The following is a 12,629-nucleotide window of genomic DNA, read 5'->3' on the forward strand; positions in this document are numbered from 1 at the left end:
ATGTTTGTGCAAAAGGTGAAACTTGTACAATTTTGGGTCCCTAAAAAGAGGATATAGGTTTCTTATTTCCAAGGGAGCTTGTTGTAGGAGTTAAATAGTTCAAGTGACTGTACCCAATTTCTTCTTTAAATTTCCCTCCACTATTTGTATTGTGGGTATTTTTGGTGGAGCTAACAAAATATACCTTGTTTGTCTCTAACTCTGCGCATGGAAATTTAAAATGACATTATTTCTAAAACAAACTTTTGTAACGAAAAAATTAAACGAAATACATCACATTAATTATTCAAAACTATTAATTAAATCAAGCAACAAAACAATGGCAATTCTATTGACAATTCCTCGACAATGACGTGAAAAATTACAGGTTCTTTAATGACCTCCTAATTACTTAGCAGATAAATGAGAAATTGTGCATTTAATTATCAATAAAAGGCTCATATAGTTCTTTCGACTGTCATGCATTGTATATGCTAGTACAATTCTGTTAACTGCCAATGAGATTTTAGTATCCTAAAGGAGTGCTTTAGAGCAAGATATAAATGTTATTTTACAATTCACTGAGGAAAGCAAATCACAATTATAGGAATTTAAAGTTCACACTTGTATAATACAAATAAGACACTTCTAGCCAGTGGGATTAGGAAGATTAATGTTGTAACCCCCAACATAGTTAGAATAACTAAACTACTTTTGTAGGAAAGCAAATCAAACACTTTTGCATAGTAAGATCGGGAAGGTTAATGTTGTAACCGCCAACACAAGTATGACAATCCACATAGTTAGAAAGCAAATCACACACGCATAAATAAATCACACATGTAGTAAATGGTGACTTGTTCAAGGTTTTTGATGATTCCAATCCCTCCAACAAAAATGCATATGAAATGGTAGAATGTTGACAATCTTTAATGCACATAATCCAATCCAACATGATATATTAGAGGTAATACTGCAAATTTGGGAAAATAGAATAAGTGAAACACAAATTTTCATTATCAAGCTAAGTTAGTAATCAAATTAATGAGCATAAAGAAACATAGTAATTAACAAAAACACAGATAAACTAAAAGCTAATGTGTGTAGCTACAAGCAATAATTGACTAAGGAGGGAGGCCTACCTCCTTAGGAATAAATAGAATGCCTAAGTTAGTAATACACAATATGCACATAGCATAATAGAACCACAAACTTTGTATTAGTAGAAATTCAAAATGAAAATTACAATTAATCATCCTCTCTAGCTCGAGTAGAGAAAGATGTTCTTATAGACAATGTTGTAGTTTTAATTTGATTGAAGAGATCGAGGGACAACCATGAGAATCTTTAAATTCTCAGGCTATTCTTTCTTTGTTACAAAAATTTCATCAAAAAGTAGAAAAAGTAGACAAATACTTACTCATTAGCTATTGTAATAAATGGTAGTTGGGCCAATCATTTCTTCCGATCAAACTTTCCTTACTAGGAAGTCAAATACCTCTTATCACTTCTTAGATTGGGAGATAAAATGGTCAACCTGTCAATGAGAAATCCATTGATGACAATTGTTTGTGTAATGTCCCTCATATACATACTATTTTTTTTTTACAATAACAAGTTTCCTTTTAGTAAAAGTTTTCCGCCTCTTTTTCAATGATACCATCTTAAAAGTTTAATGAATTTGAAACTCTTGACCTCTATATAGTGTTATACTACCACTACAAAATTATAACGAACATATATTTTTTTCCTTTACTACAGATTTCTCATGAATGAGCATTTCTGTCGACCTTTGAAGGTTTTATGCATAAACATTTACCATCCAAACAATGATGATATCATCTACTTTACATTTTGTAATATTTTTTGTATATTGGGGAATTCTAAATGCTTATATATATGGAGGAATTCTAAATGCTTTGTCCTTAAACATACTTTTTTATTAAAAATATAGATTTCCTTATCCATCTCTTAACTATGATTTGCATCTATTAATAACTTTTGGGACTACCTTTGTAATTTGCATCACATTTGGTATATTTGTATTATTACCATATAACACAATACACATGCTACATTTTGTCACTTATTAATAATCTATAACATATTTATGTAGCCTATGTCGTAAACATAGCTCGTGTTTCAGATTGATAATACTCTTGGTGGCTTGACACAATGTTTTGATATTTTATATAAACCCCTATATCACATTATGAATGTGGTATTATCCTTAACCTAAGGCTTATGAAAAATGTCGGAGCCTCTCTAGAAATTTCTACGAATACACGTGGTTCGCATTGATGGCTCCATGTCTAGGTACATTTGACCTAACAAACAGATGTTGGAGATGAATTGAAACGAGATCAACGATAGATAATCTTTTAGGTTTTTTCGTGGTTGTGTTGACTATGGTTCATTCACTTTCCTTTGTCATTTCCATTTGTTTTATCCACCAAGTTATTGGCTATGCAATTGGAGGTTAGGGTTGCATTTTCCTTTGAATTTTACAATGTTACATTAATTTGTCATCAAGTTGCTCGCTTATTGAGTACACTTATTCATTCGTCTTAGTCGCGACACACCGTGAGGTGATTATATTACCCTTACAACTCTTCCTTGGCAAAATTTTACTTGTTTCTAAAACTTTTTATAAATTTACGACTATATTTTGGTTCTACTGGTTTTTGCAGGTGGATGAAGGGCATGTTTCCCTATCAGAACACTTTTCCTTTGAAAGCCCTTCATAATTTTTGTCGATAATCTTTATGTAAAAGATGCCCAGATCAAATTTGGGACAAAAGCCTGCCATGGCAAATGCAGAACGTTTTGCAACTTCCGTGTCAACATTTCAAGGTAAAATAATTTTGAACCTTTCACTCCTTTTTGTTTGACATAATTTTCTCATTATTTAGATTTATAATTGGTGTAAAACCAGTGTCCACTGTTTTTTAAGGTTTTTCTAGAATATATATATACATTTGATATTGTAAGAAATGCGAGGGTTTCAAACCCTCATGCTCAAACCCATTTGGGTTTATTCCCTTCTCTACTAGTTAGAGTGTTGTGTTTTTTAATTGTTTACCATAATTTTTAATACATTTCTCTTAATAAAGTTAGGGTTTCTCAACCTACAACTTATTTTTTTTTGTCTTAATGTTCGATATAATAATTTTATAATAGGGAAATGTTGGTATAGATCTTTGTCGGACTTGTATTAGTAGTTGTATGCAAAATATTTGTCAGCGTGTCTCTGTTACTGTATTATCTGACATGTAATATTTGTTCCTAAGAAAACCCTAGTTGGGCTTTTGAATATTATCCAACTTGTGGACGAATATGGCTTGTATTGGGGTTTATTCATTTAACCCTCATACTCCATGGACATAAAGTTGTTGTTTTTGGTTGTTGTGATGCAGGACCAACCTGCAAAACCAGGATCTCCATATTTTGTGCATATAAACATCTTCTCAGCTTTTTTTACCCAAATCAGAACAGAAATTACCTGCAAATTCACACTTTCCCTTTAGTATGCAGAAGCTATCTTTCAGATTATGGTTATAAAACCATTTCACAATCAATCAATCTCTGTATATGAGAGTTTCCTCCTTCATGGCAAATTCAGAACTTCTGAAATCTTCAATCAAATCCAATGACTCAATTCATGCATATATGACTTGAACCCATGAAACAATGCGCCCATATTCCATTCGACATTATATTAATCGACCCAACCAGCACAAAACTCTGTATTTCGACCCAAAATCAATCATGTATATATAATTTCGCAGATTAAATATTCAACTCGAATCTGTTCAAGAATAAACACCCACCAGACACCTTGAATTCGCATTCATATAACCCAATACAGCAATGGTCCCACAACGAACCAAACAGCGTATGAATTCAACATTAATTGAATTTGATTTTATGCAGCACACAGTGAAAACCAGAGTCACTATTGAAGCCGGTTGCCGAGTAAATGAGGATAATGGTTTATGTGAAGTCGACGATTTCAAAACCTGCAATTGGACTTCTGTCTACATGGATATATAACCATCACAATTTTACAAAATCCTTTCACATCACTTCCACGCTATTGCAAAGCAGAATTGTTTAAATATACAGAAAGGCAAACTGAAGTTGTTGACTGGTTGAATGCTTAGCAATCAAAGGAGTGCTAATTAAAAATCTGTATTGATTTTTCCTTGGGCATCGATTCTTTCAGTCAACCTAACAACAATCCATTCAACTTTGAAATATGTGTTAAATACAATCAATCATCACAGCGAAGGATCTAAACTTGTATCGATTGCCACGGTAAATAATGGATGCTCCAAATTTATATGGAATCCTTTACCCAAATTACAATCAACCACAGTTCTTCACAAAGTTTCAACATGCATTACCTTTGCTGTGTCTGGCAATTCGTGCCACTGTCAAGACTGATCAATACGCCGTCCAAATGCCTTTCAAAGTTGTTCATCTCATGGTCTTTATCAGCCAACGTAGCTGCAGTTCCCCAATGTGTGAATCAAATTCACTCAGCGCTCTTTTCTTGAAGATGTTCCAGGCTTGTGCAGGGCTTTTATTCTTCTCCGGCACTTCTGCAAAACAAAACTCAACTCAACCTTTTATCATCCAGCTTACCACTCACTCGCTTGCACATCGACCTCTGTCAGCGATTGATTCCAGACAACGCTTTTTACATACATTTAACTCCATTCATTTGGGAATTTAACATGATTTCTGTATCACAACATCGATTCTCAGAAATAGATTTAAATTCTTGTATTAAAACAGAAACCCAATCATCTTCCATCACCGCATTCTATCATTACTACAATTTTGATATTAATAATACCAATTCCTTTAAACCGGGGCAGAGTCACAACACAAACCAATTACAACATCGATTATTCAAATCGATTTCCCATTACATTGCAAATTAACCATTCACACAAGATTTAATGTTCGATTCAATGTCTTCTGTCTTCAATAGGTTTGCAATGAACTCATAAACAACGATTTCTCAACCAAATTATATAAAACGGGCATTTTTCATTTAAACCCAATTGCAACAGATATATTCCACTCTAGAAGTCAAACTACACAATTCTGAAACCACTTTTTACATTAACAATGAAAGCACTTACAGACTTTGTCTTTGCCGGATGTGCGACAGTGATGGCCTTACAATTGCCAAAGGCTTACAAGCCTTCACTGCCCAAGCTTTACTTCTCCTTTCTATTCTACCCTATCTGCTTAATTGCCTTTGAGGCTTTGCTGAATTTATACAATTTTTAAAATGATCTAATTAAATGATTTATCCCTTCAATTCCTCATCAAACCCTTAAATCTCTCAACATCCCTAAAAGATAGATTCTTATCCCTAAGACTTAGAAGCTAATTCTAACTTAAGCTCCATCATTAATTCTAAATAATCTAGAAACTAATTTCTCTCATATTTACAAATTCTCACAAATGATTAATTAAAATATAATTAATCACTCAAAATAATATTAATATTTACATGAAATTTTAAAACATGAAACCCCCTAGCTTAGATAAAATACAATGTGTTTTTCGGAGCTGATGCTCCTGCATCAGACTCCCCATGTAAGAAAATTCATGACCACCTGGTCATAAGTCTGGATAATTATCTCCTCCTGGATCCCAAATTTTATTTTCCTTGCTTGTCAATTGCTTTACTGCTGTTGTTATCTGCTGTTGTCTTCTAGGTTTCTATATTTTGTGTTGTAGTGCTCCACTTGCTTTGCCTTCCAAGTCTGCTACTGTCTTCCTCTTGTTGTCTTTCCTTTTCTTTCTTATTGCCGTCTTTCTCTGGGATGGTTTTATCATTAACCTCCTTATCAACTCAATTTCTCTGTCCAGTATGTCCTCTGTTTGCTGATTGTTTCCATCTCTTGATTGCTGAACTCTCATTCTTGCTTGTTCTTTACTTGTTTTGATCGTTTCCTTTTCACCCTTACTGCTGTTTTGCACCTTTTCTGCTGCTGCTACATCGTCTTTTAGAACAATTTCTTGCCTCTGTTTTCTGCATCTGTCAATTTCTTCTTGATTATCATTTATGACAACTGCTTTGTCATCCTTCTTCAACAATCTCTCCTTAACATCCTTTAGTAGATGTTCTTCCTCTCCTTCTTTCATTTGGCTATCCACTTGTGCCAAATATGTTCCAGCGTCTGCAACAACATCTTCAATCATAAGACAATCATTATAATAAAAAAAATAAGGCCTCTGTACCTCTTTTCCCTTTAGCAACACTTCAGTATGTTGCGTTGATTTCTCTTCTTCTGTCAGCATATCAGTATGCTGATCCAAACTCAAAGAACTCTTGAGACTGTCAGCTAGTCTCCCCTTCTCATCAGCTATTTCAATGATGTCTTCCAACATTTGTCCACTGTAGTGAATTGATTCTTTCCCAGCCTCTTTATCATATTCTGCTTCAAAACTTTCATTTTCTGGAAGGTATTCTTTCACATCTTTGACAACTTCAAAAGACTGCCTATCTTCTTCCAAACCTACAATCACACACAAATCATTAGTTTTAAAATCACAAGACCTTACAGTCTTATTTGATGCTTCAGTCATCAAGTCTTCGGGCTGCTTCGAATCATTCATATGATTCAACTCCTCTAGCTCTTCATCACTTTCAAAAAGTAATGGTCCACTCTCTGGGTAACATATCGAAACTTCAACATCTTCTTCAGTATCTTCATTTTGCTGTAGCTCAACTCTTTCGAGCTTCTCTATCCTCTGTCTGGCATCAATAACCTGTTCAAGTTCCCTTAGTTCCTTTATCAACTGCATATTCACCTGATGATTCCTCTTCTCTTGTAGCCTCTGCCACTTCAACTTCTTTCTCATGACATAACCATGCTTCTGGTCTTCCTCATTTCTTTGCAACATCTCCATTAACACCTCAAGCTAAACTACTATCTTAGCCTTCTCCCTCTCATATTCCTCTTTGCTTAATTGTCTCTGTATGCCAATTGCCTTGGCATCCTTTTCCTTTTGTCTTCTGCTGTAGTTTATTTCAGAACCTTTGTTACGACTGTCACTAGTCATTATCCTTTCCATCTCTATGAGTCCCTCACTCACTTTACTATGAGTTGCACTAAAGCCTCTTCAGCAGCAAGTCCTGTCCTGCCGCCACTTACCTCACCAAGCTCTCCTCACTCAGTCTTTTGGTAAGCAATTGGTTCTCTATCTCTCGAACCTCCTTTGAGCACTTCTCTTTGCTCTTCCTGGGCTCCAACTCATCTGCCTTTTCACAACTGTCCTCCTTATCCAATCTCTGTTGGAATTCCTCAAGGTTCTGCCACATCTATGTTTTCACTAAGAAACTTTCACCAGTTTTCTTTATCTGTTAGCAATTCTAAACACATTGCCTTTTGGGAGCTGCAATAATACTTCAATGCAAAGACTACAATATTCTATTCTTCAAATCCAAATAAAACCATATCATCTTACCTCCAAGATCTCGTCCGATCTTGTCCTTCCATTCACCTGCACTTCAATTAATTCCTGCAAATCTGTTTCAGCAAATCTTTATGCTTCCTCTGCACAATTTCTCGATATTCAACTACTATCAATCAGATTTTAGAATCTGATCCTCTTTTCCAATCCTCTGGCAAACTTCAGCTGTCAGCAATAATTCGTTCTTTGCTGAGTTTCTTCCACTCAAAAATCATTAACAACTTCTTTCATTACTAACCCTTGATCTCCTTTGCTGAGATACTTCATTTCTGCAACCATCAATCCTCATTCCATTTCTTTGTCAGTAAAACTCAAATCAAAATTAAACAACACAATACCTGCACAATTCTTCATTCATTCAGCTGCATTCTGGTTGCTTGACTGTCAGATTAGAATCTGATCTCCTTTGCCTGCATGCACATCTGCTACTTCATAAACGCTGTCATAATTTATCCCTGCACTTATTGCCTGCAATTTGTCAATCACTCATACAACTCATATCGAATTTTACCAATCAAAACAGAATTCTATTCTGTTCGAATGCATAACCAAGAGTTACTTCTCCACGCAAAATTTGGTATAAATTCAAATTCAGTCTTCAACGTTTTTCAAGAACTTTCATTCAGAGCCAAGCTCTGATACCAAATGATGCAGTACCAACCTGCAAAACCAGGATCTCCATATTTTGTGCATATAAACATCTTCTCAGCTTTTTTTACCCAAATCAGAACAGAAATTACCTGCAAATTCACACTTTCCCTTTAGTATGCAGAAGCTATCTTTCAGATTATGGTTATAAAACCATTTCACAATCAATCAATCTCTGTATATGAGAGTTTCCTCCTTCATGGTAAATTCACAACTTCTGAAATCTTCAATCAAATCCAATGACTCAATTCATGCATATATGACTTGAACCCATGAAACAATGCGCCCATATTCCATTCGACATTATATTAATCGACCCAACCAGCACAAAACTCTGTATTTCGACCCAATATCAATCATGTATATATAATTTAGCAGATTAAATATTCAACTCGAATTTGTTCAAGAATAAACACCCACCAGACACCTTGAATTCGCATTCATATAACCCAATACAACAATGGTCCCACAACGAACCAAACAGCGTATGAATTCAACATTAATTGAATTTGATTTTATGCAGCACACAGTGAAAACCAGAGTCACTATTGAAGCCGGTTGCCGAGTAAATGAGGATAATGGTTTATGTGAAGTCCACGATTTCAAAACCTGCAATTGGACTTCTGTCTACATGGACATATAACCATCACAATTTTACAAAATCCTTTCACATCACTTCCACGCTATTGCAAAGCAGAATTGTTTAAATATACAGAAAGGCAAACTGAAGTCGTTGACTGGTTGAATGCTTAGCAATCAAAGGAGTGCTAATTAAAAATTTGTATTGATTTTTCCTTGGGCATCGATTCTTTCAGTCAACCTAACAACAATCCATTCAACTTTGAAATATGTGTTAAATACAATCAATCATCACAGCGAAGGATCTAAACTTGTATCGATTTCCATGGTAAATAATGGATGCTCCAAATTTATATGGAATCCTTTACCCAACTTACAATCAACCACAGTTCTTCACAAAGTTTCAACATGCATTACCTTTGCTGTGTCTGGCAATTCGTGCCACTGTCAAGACTGATCAATACGCCGTCCAAATGCCTTTCAAAGTTGTTCATCTCATGGTCTTTATCAGCCAACGTAGCTGCAGTTCCCCAATGTGTGAATCAAATTCACTCAGCGCTCTTTTCTTGAAGATGTTCCAGGCTTGCGCAGGGCTTTTATTCTTCTCCGGCACTTCTGCAAAACAAAACTCAACTCAACCTTTTATCATCCAGCTTACCACTCACTCGCTTGCACATCGACCTCTGTCAGCTATTGATTCCAGACAACGCTTTTTACATACATTTAACTCCATTCATTTGGGAATTTAACATGATTTCTGTATCACAACATCGATTCTCAGAAATAGATTTAAATTCTTGTATTAAAACAGAAACCCAATCATCTTCCATCACCACATTCTATCATTACTACAATATTGATATTAATAATACCAATTCCTTTAAACCAGTGCAGAGTCATAATACAAACCAATTACAACATCGATTATTCAAATCGATTTCCCATTACATTGCAAATTAACCATTCACACAAGATTTAATGTTTGATTCAATGTCTTCTGTCTTCAATAGGTTTGCAATGAACTCATAAACAACGATTTCTCAACCAAATTATATAAAACAGGCATTCTTCATTTAAACCCAATTGCAGCAGATATATTCCACTCCAGAAATCAAACTACACAACTCTGAAACCACTTTTTACATTAACAATGAAAGCACTTACAGACTTTGTCTTTGCCGGATGTGCGACAATGATGGCCTTACAATTGCCGAAGGCTTACAAGCCTTGGCTGCCCAAGCTTTACTTCTCCTTTCTATTCTACCCTATCTACCTAATTGCCTTTGAGGCTTTGCTGAATTTATACAATTTTTAAAATGATCTAATTAAATGCTTTGTCCCTTCAATTCCTCATCAAACCCCTAAATCTCTCAACATCCATAAAAGATAGATTCTTATCCCTAAGACTTAGAAACTAATTCTAACTTAGGCTCCATCATTAATTCTAAATAATCTAGAAACTAATTTCTCTCATATTTACAAATTCTCACAAATGATTAATTAAAATATAATTAATCACTCAAAATAATATTAATATTTACATGAAATTTTAAAACATGAAACCCCCTAGCTTAGATAAAATACAATGTGTTTTTCGGAGCTGATGCTCCTGCATCATGTTGTTGTTGTTTTTTTTTTACTATGGTGGTTTCTCTTGAACGATATATATATTGTTTTATGACCAGAGTCTTGTCGTATTTCTCCTTTATTCAAATACCAGTTCATATTTTGTTAAACTTGGTTATGTATACATATCCTTGTTTTTATTATTGATGCGTTTGATTGCATATTAGTTGAAAACCATTTCGGCTAATTTGAAGTGCTATACACAAATCTTTAAAGGTTTACTTGTCACCTTCCCTATGATGTTGCTTAAAATACATTCCATTGCTTCTAATTTTCAATGTTTTTCTTGAGAGGAAAGTGGAGACATTTTTTTGGTTCAGTATGAAATTGAAGGTAAATGTTTTACCCTGAAATTGTCGAGGTGTAAGCTCTATTTATAAAATTCCTTTCTTCGAATCTTATTTACAATATGTTTCCATTATTCTTGCAGGTAATTTCTGAAGCCCTCGCTTCTCCATGTCGCTTCTTTCTATAATGAAATTCGACGGTGCAAACTAGCTAATCTATCACTTGTGTTCACTAGGTCGGGTTCCTTTCTTATTATGGTGTGAACATAGTGCATGAAAACGAAATTTTTGTTTTATTATTGTTAGTTTAAAGTTTTTACTCCAATCGTAACGACTATTTAGATGGCTACGACCTTTTGTACTAAATACTTAGTTATGGAGTTTTCCTCCCATGAACTGATACATTTATAAATAATTTCTAAAGAGATATGCTTCTGCGCTCACTTTAATAGTCCTTATTTCAATGTTTGAAATTATACAAATGTCTATTTTGAATTCTCTCTCTCTCTCTCTCTCTCTCTCGCTCTCTCTCTCTCTCTCTATATATATATATCATTTGATTTTGAACGTTTCTTGATGAATTGGTACAATTGCAAATGCTTATTTTATTTACAAATAGTTATTTATGTTACAATATTTTTGGTTTACTTATATTTTCATCATACCAAATATATGCATTTTTTAATTTAATTTAATTTAATTAATTAATTTTAATTATTATTATTATTATTTATTTATTTATTTTTTCGAGTCTATTTTGTTTACAAGTATTGATAGAGTTATTCCTATACTAATAATTACAAAATTCATTTCCGGCTTCTAAAATATAGGACACATACACACATCCTTTCTTTACTTTAATTCTATTATTTACATTGTTAATCTGCTAATATAGTCTTAAAAACAACTTATTATTATTATTATTAGTTTTTGAATCACCATATTTCTCTTTTCGGTAAAAGTCCTTTCGACGCATCATAAATATAAAAACTAAAAATTATGTTGAATGAATAATATTTTATAAATTCGCAACATACCCTTTTACTCTTCTGTCAGCTTACATACTTTAACTTGTTTTGCATTATGCATAATTAATATATTCTAAACTGTAACATAAATCTTTCTTCTCCTTTTACTCTTTATCTAATATAACACAATTCCAATTCTCTTCTTTTTAAAACAAATAGAAATAGAAGTTAGAGATATCATCTTGAAATTAAGTATTTCTTTTCTCTAGAAAATTAATGGTCAAGCACTTTGACTCCTCCCAACCTTGACACCGCAACACAACTAGTGTCCCCCAAACATACAAGGCCGATAACTTTTCTTGTCTGTCTGCTTCCTCTTGCTTTTCTTCTGTCTATTTTTCTTTCCAGAATTATGAGACAAAAGTAAGGAAAACCACATATAATATCTCATCTACCACTCTTTTGGTGGTTAATAACTTCTTCCACCTTATCAATAGGTGGCAGGTAGTTATTTGCTCATTAATGAGCTCCTGTTTCCCACTCTTAAAGACAACTCCATGTCTTCTAGGAAACAATTAATTGACCAATATCATAATTCCCCAATTAAATTTAATCATTCGGATTAGATGCGTGAGACTTATTGATGGGTAATAACACTTCCACAATTAAATTGAAACCTTTTTCTCTTTCAACCATTTGTGTTCAACAATTATTTTTCCAAATTTCTTTATTTACAAAAATAAACACGGTAAGTACAACCTTTCAATAAGTTATTATCAACACTAAATTTGCTGATAATTAAACTATTCACTTGTCTTTCAATGTAGTGTGCTTAACCAAAACATACTTATGCACATTTAATTAAAAAATTATCAAGCCAAGGGATATCACATCCTCCCTCACTTGACTTTGACACCATCTCTATGTCTAATCAACATCTTTTTCCTGGAAACACATTGTAGTTTTGATCAAAATAGAGAAGGATATGCTTCTTTGACAACATCCTCCAACTCCTAGGTTGCTTCCTTAGTGAAATGTTTCG

At 33.8% G+C, this 12,629-nt stretch overlaps 1 long non-coding RNA gene across 1 annotated transcript; it reads left to right on the plus strand.

The window, feature by feature from the left end:
* The first annotated feature begins 2,356 nt into the window (after positions 1-2,356).
* On the plus strand, positions 2,357-11,124 carry LOC149151483 (uncharacterized). The gene is made up of 3 exons (XR_016262904.1): positions 2,357-2,567; positions 2,670-2,832; positions 10,763-11,124. It is a non-coding gene; the product is annotated as an uncharacterized LOC149151483 (long non-coding RNA).
* The last annotated feature ends 1,505 nt before the right edge of the window (positions 11,125-12,629 follow it).

The sequence above is a fragment of the Pinus tabuliformis genome, chromosome 9 (genome assembly GCF_031772625.1).
Source record: "Pinus tabuliformis cultivar Carrire ecotype Pingquan chromosome 9, CPIR1, whole genome shotgun sequence".
NCBI lineage: Eukaryota > Viridiplantae > Streptophyta > Pinopsida > Pinales > Pinaceae > Pinus > Pinus tabuliformis.